This window comes from Anopheles coustani, unplaced genomic scaffold (genome assembly GCF_943734705.1).
Source record: "Anopheles coustani unplaced genomic scaffold, idAnoCousDA_361_x.2 scaffold_12_ctg1, whole genome shotgun sequence".
Classification (NCBI taxonomy): domain Eukaryota; kingdom Metazoa; phylum Arthropoda; class Insecta; order Diptera; family Culicidae; genus Anopheles; species Anopheles coustani.
Window position 1 is genome coordinate 772245 of NW_026525384.1, and position 6599 is coordinate 778843.

Below are 6599 nucleotides of genomic sequence, written 5' to 3' on the forward strand. Positions count from 1 at the left end.
CAACAAATATGTTGCATAGTTCGAATCATATTTTTATTTTTCATAAAAATAAATCAATGGTGGAGGTTCCATGGATTTTGCCGGAGTTGAAGTGCTAGATGGCACGAAAGGTATATTTGTATGATCACTTTCCCGAAGTTGTTCTTCTCTTGCAATTACAGGTTTATGCGACTTTTTTTGGTTCGACCCTGGTTGTGCTGAATTGTCTGCATCTATTAATAATGAAGAACCCTGGCCTTGTCTATCTGCGTTGACATGTAGCTCCTCAGTAGTAAATGAAGGCTGGACTATTTCTGTTGTATTTCTGGGTGAATTTTGAAGCAATCTTTCGTCTGTATTCATGTGTGATGGTTCGCCAGGGCTAATGGTTGATAATGTTGCAAATGGGCCAGAAATCAAAAAAGGAGCAGCTGTTGAGTAGCGGTGATGAAATAATGCCAACACGCTACTAACGAATTGCCTCCTTTCATTATGTTCCAGTTGTCTCAGCATGCCGGTTATCATCAAGCCTATAGTCGAACATTCATCAGCAGAACTAGAAGAGTTGACGGCATTTTCTGTGGTATTGTCTCTAACAGATGTTGTTCGGTTCTTCGGCATACTGCTAACTTCATTCATAACTTTTTTACTGTCGTCCAAGAAACTAAAACTGTCATAATACCACAACTTGGAAATGTAAACTGAACTCGTGGCAGCACCTGATCGCAGGGATTTTTTATGTCTATTTAATTCCCTTAAGTATCTACTGCGCATCGAGGTAAATTTTTTTCTTGCTACTACTTCATTAGCACTAACGTCCGATGTTTTAAGAATATCTGCCAATTTTTCAAATGCTCGCTTTCTTGCGTATTTATTTTTGTAGTTTGCACACTGCGGATCCCATATTTCTGGATAGTTACTCACAGCTTCTACAAAAGCTTGTTCAGAATCATCGATTTCTGTCATTTTCATAGAACACCTTTAGCGTACACCAAGCTTTACGGGCACTGTGGAACTGATAGCTCTGCAAAAAAAACATGCGTATTTATAACGTTTTAAAATATGCTTGACAAATTTTTAAGAGAACTCACCAAAATACAGGTACATTAAAAGTAATTGGGGAACTCGCCTTAAAAGGGTATAAAAAGAGCGTTTCTTGACGAGCCTTGTTATTACGTAGGCAGCTCACAACGAGAGAACAACGATCTTGATAAAATAGCAAAAAAAACTGCTCTTTTCAGAGCTAAACTAAAAATTATTTCATTTTCTCCAACGTCATAGTGGTGTCTTAAGTTATTGGTGTGTGTTTGTTGCCTACTGAAAGTATCGTTTCATAGTTTTATTGAAATGGATGATTCAAATGCCACTACAACCTCAGAAGTGCAGCAGGTGCATCGAAAACCTCGTATTTGGTCCTCAGATTATTTACTACAAAGAGGATTTGCAGATTCAGAAATAACAATGATTCAACAATTGGGGATAATCAGAGGAGAAGAAGTACGGTTTCAACAATTGGTGCGAATGAACATTGAGTGTTTTGAACTTTTGCATGAAAAAGTGAAACTCTTAATCGAGAAAAAAGACACAAATATGCGCTTAAGTGTTTCTTCCAGGGATCGCTTAATAGTGTTTCTACGATACATGGCTACTGGCAGATCATTCAAAGATCTATCTTCTACAATGAGAATATCTGAACGTTGCATTGCTGAAATAGTTCACGAAACGTGTTTGGCAATAAATGATTCGTTAGCTGAATATATTTCTGTAAGTATATAATGTTTTTTTATTGTTCAGACCTATAAATAGCTTATTGAGCTATAATACAAACATATTTTTTTCTTCCAGCTTCCTCAAACGGGTGAAGAGTGGAAAACAGTGTCCGATGGGTTCAACGTGAAGTGCAACTTTCCGCATTGTCTCGGTGCTATTGACGGGAAGCACATCCTGATTAGAAAACCAGCGAACTCCGAGTCAAACTTCATCAACTATAAGGGGAGATACAGCATCGTACTTCTGGCCGTTGTAAATTTTAACTATGAGTTTCTCATGGTTTCGGTAGGCACAAATGGACGGATTTCAGACGGAGGAGTTCTTCGTAGATCCCAATTTGGCAGAGAGTTTTACGAAGGAATGCTGGACTTGCCACCCGCCCAATGCTTACCAGGAAGCAACATTATGGCGCCATTTGTATTTGTTGGAGATGAAGCTTTTGCGCTACATCCTAACATGTTGAAGCCATATAGCGTAGCTTCAATAACCCCCGAAAAGAGTCACTTCAACTATCGGTTGTCCAAGGCTCGAGTGGTTGTCGAAAACGCATTTGGTATCATCGCTAGCCGATTTGGAGTACTTCAGCAGCCCATGAAACTTCAACCGGAAAAGGCTTCGCAGATAGTTTTAGCTGCATGTTACATACACAACTTTTTAAGAAGGACCTCGACATGCAGTGATTTTGACTCAGTTGAGGAACAAGACATTCCCTTAAATTCAGTGTATGAGGAATTTGAAGATTCACCAAAAGCATCTGAAGTAAGGGACAATTTTTGTGTCTATTTCCAACAATGATAACTATCTAGAATCTACATGTACATACTGAAACTAATAAAACATAGGATAAAGTATAAATCATTCTCAAACAAAATAGTTGTTATTGAGTGACACGAGAGATGACACTCGTAGCTCGTCTAGAAATAATAACTCGCCTGGAAAGGGAGAATGATAGGGTACTCATAGTAGATTGGTCTAACTCGCCAAATTTAGGGTAGAAAAAAAGCGTAACTCGCCTAGTTTTGTATAAAATGAGTGTTTCCTTCGGAAGAAGGAAACACAACGAAGGAAACCACCAACGAGAGAACAACGTTATTCAGAGAAAGCAGCAAAAGTAAAATCAGTTCTTTTCAGAACTTCCACCACGAAATTATTTTGCCTACTTTACCGTTCAGCTCCGTAGCTCTGCACATGCGATTCATCTCAGTTCCGACGATCACCCAACAGTGGTTTTAGCTATAAAGGTCGCAACATTGAGAAACAAGTACTTAACCAATTTCCATACTTTTTCCACATCTCTGTTGCCAAAAGTAACATGAAATCTTGGTGGCAGTGGGAGTGAGAGTGCCGAAAAGCCGAACATATTCCTATCCTGTCGAACCTATGGTAAACAATGGACGACACGATGGTTTCCGAAAGCGGGCCGAACATTTCCGAGGGGTTTTTCTCACTACCACTGCTTTGATTTGTGTACGTACACAAAACGTAAAACTCATTACTTCTCCTTTTTTCCACCGAAAATTTTGGTTCTTCCTTCCCTCTCCGATGTATGTTCGGCACATGCAAAAAACACGAAGTACTGAAACATCAGCCGATTTAACAGTTTCGAGAGAGAAGGAAGAACAAAAATTTTTGTGGGAAAAAGGGAGAAGTAACGATTTTGTCGTTTCGTGTACGTACACAAATCAAAGCAGTGGTAGTGAGAAAAATCGCTCGGAAATTTTCGGCCTGGTTTCGGAATCCTTCGTGTAGTCCATTGTTTATCATAAGTTGGACAGGATAGGAATATGTTCGGCTTTTCGGACCTCCCAATCTCGCTGCTGTCAAGATTTTGTGTTACTGTTGGTGGATCAGGCAAGGAATGAGTATTAGAAGCACAAAATTCGCAAACCTCTGTTGAAAGCTGCTGTGTTCTTCTCACGGTATAGAGAAAGTGTTTGCTCAACCGTTCGTAATCTGATGAGTCTTAAGTCCAACGTAATGATTGCCATGGATTGTGTTGTCCTTCAACCAACGTGTTATAAGGGTACCAACTTTTAATTTGGTATTTCCTTTCCATAAGATGTTTTGAGTGTTACTCATTTATGGTACTAAAAGTCTAACTCCTCTAGTTTGGATATAAATAAAGTTTTTCTTTCGAAGGAAAGAAAACACCGTAGGAAACTACCATCAAGAGAGCATCGTGAAGAGACCAGAGAAAGCAACAAATTGAAATTCAGTTCGTTTCAAAACTTCCTTTCGGAAGTTTTTGGTTTGGACAGTCACCCAATGCTTGTTCTTTCTTCTGTTGGATCTACAAGAAAAACGACTACCATAATTTCTAAATTTTCTTTATGGCTAACACATTTCCCGGCATGTCAGTCCGTAAGGACTAACAGTAAACTTTCCGATCACGCTGCGTCAGCTCGTAGGAACTGACAACGAACAAATGCATAAATTACGTCGGTACGTGCATCGTTAACTAATAATGTCACAAAATAGGCTTGGCAGTTAATTTGTTCCAGAGAAAAACCAAAGTTGCATATCTAGGGATGTACGGCATTTTTAAGATTGTGTGGGTAAATATAATGAAGTCCGACGCGCAGCTCGGATTTTTCGTTGGTTCCTGTAAGGTTGCAAAGAAAGGCAGTATATTGCTGTTCACTCTCGCTGCAGGAATTTCTTTCGGGGAGGAGTTTCGCTAGCCCGCACACTTCGTCTGCGCGTCCGTCGGGCCCGAAGAACGCGCACACGTCGTCTGCATCCCCGGTACGATTGCTCGCGCTGGGTTTTCGATTGCTCGCGCTGGGTCTTCGAAGACCCGATCGCGCAGGGCATTTAAACTTCGTACCGTATTGCATTGCGCATGCGCACTTTGATGCACAAACCTCGATTTTTCAGTTCGGATCAGCTGCCGCGGCAACAGATGGGCGTGGTAAGGAGAGATTTCTGGCAGTGGCGGGACGGGGGAATTTCTGCGTTGGTGTAAAAGAGACAAGAATATCACCATCTCGCTCTGGCCCATTGAATTCCCTATCTCCACCCGAAGCTATGGCTGGTAGGGTTGGAAATTGCCGAAGCAAAACCGAAGTTGCCACGACAAAAACGAAAAATGGAGGCCCCTTTCGGGGCCCTCGCTCTTTTTCTCTTCTCTTCCTTCTACACATTCTCATGTCTCGAGCTGTTACGCGGAATTGAACCGCGTTGTTTCCACTCCGGTCTCTGCGCACCTACCGCAAGACCGTCGCTCTTTGTTGAGAACGGTGTGCTAAAGGCCCAATATATATCTACTGTGTAGTCGTTTGTATGGACTGTATGGGAATGCATCGGTATACGCTCAACCCGCTCTAGCCATTTAAACCTCTCGCGGAGCGAATTCATATGGCCACCGCGTTTCGGTTTTTGCTCTTCATTTAGCGATCGCTTGCGCTGCGTACGTATGAATGAATGACCGCTCGCGCTGGGTATACCCGTACGGGTACCCGTACGTCCGCGCTGGGTATTCGACTGGTCAACGATTGCTCGCGCTGGGTTTTCGATCGCTCGCGCTGGGTTTTCGAAGACCCGATCGCGCAGGGCATTTAAACTTCGTACTGTATTGCATTGCGCATGCGCACTTTGCGACTTCACACATGAGGGTACGGCTAGCCAATCACAAACCTCGATTTTTTAGTTCGGATCGGCTGCCGCGGCAACAGATGGGTGCGGTAAGGAGAGATTTCTGGCGCTGGCGGGACGGGGAAATTTCTGCGTTGGTGTAAAAGAGACAAGGATATCACCATCTCGCTCTTGCCCATTGATTTCCAGCCTCAACCCGAAGCTTGTGGCGCTTGGGTGAGTGGTTCCATTAGACAGTACGGTTGAGTGAAGCGAGCGAGATGCACTGATCTCACGCTTTTCTTACGCTTAGATAGCAATATAGCAACGAACGAGCGAAGCGAGCGCGAAAGTAAGATGCACTACAGCATACCGGTTATCCCACGCGTTCTGCTTTTGCTAAGGATACTAAGGATGAAGGGAAAATTTTTGTTGCGCTCTGATCGGCTGAACGATTTGATGAGCGAGATTTTGGTAGTCGATGGTTACATTGATTATCGATGGTTACTATGGCAGAAAATAAAACAAAACAAAGCGGAAATCTGCAGACACAGTGTCATTCAAAGTTTGTAATAGGAGGGAAATGAAACGTTTTCGTAATTTTGGGGACAATTTCGAATCGAACATTGCATTGACTCTTGGGAAAAAGGTGGTGCTTCAACGTGATGAACCAACGCAGAAAAAAATTAACAGTAAAACTTCATCTACAAGGTTAGACCCTGCAAGCGGGCCGTGTTACCGGGCCCTGTAACCGGGATCTGTCAACGGGCCCTATAAACTGGGTCCTGTAAACGGCCACTGTAACCGGGCCCTATAAACGGATCGTGTTACAGGGCCCTGTAAACGGGTCCATTAACCGGGCCCTGTAAATTGACCGTGTTACCCGGCCATGTAACCGGGTCCTGTAAACGGGCCCTTTAAACGGGCCGTGTTACTAGGCTCTGTAAACTGGCCCACTTACCGGGTCCTGTAAAATGGGTCCTGTAAAATGGGTCCTGTAACTGGGCCGTGTAACCGGGCCGTTTTACCTAGACCAACACAAGATGAACATTTCTCCATACAAAATGGAAGCCGGTTTTCTAAACGATTGAATTCATTCGAAACAAAACCAGCAAAAACGAAAAAGAGGAGGGAACCCTGTTGGGCCCTCTCTTCTCTTCTGTTTTCTACACTCTCACGCCTCGAGCACACAGCAGGTTTCGAACCCAACCTCTCTAACTCCGGTCTGTGTACGCTAACCACTAGACCGGAGCTCTTGATTGAAAAAGGCGCGCTAA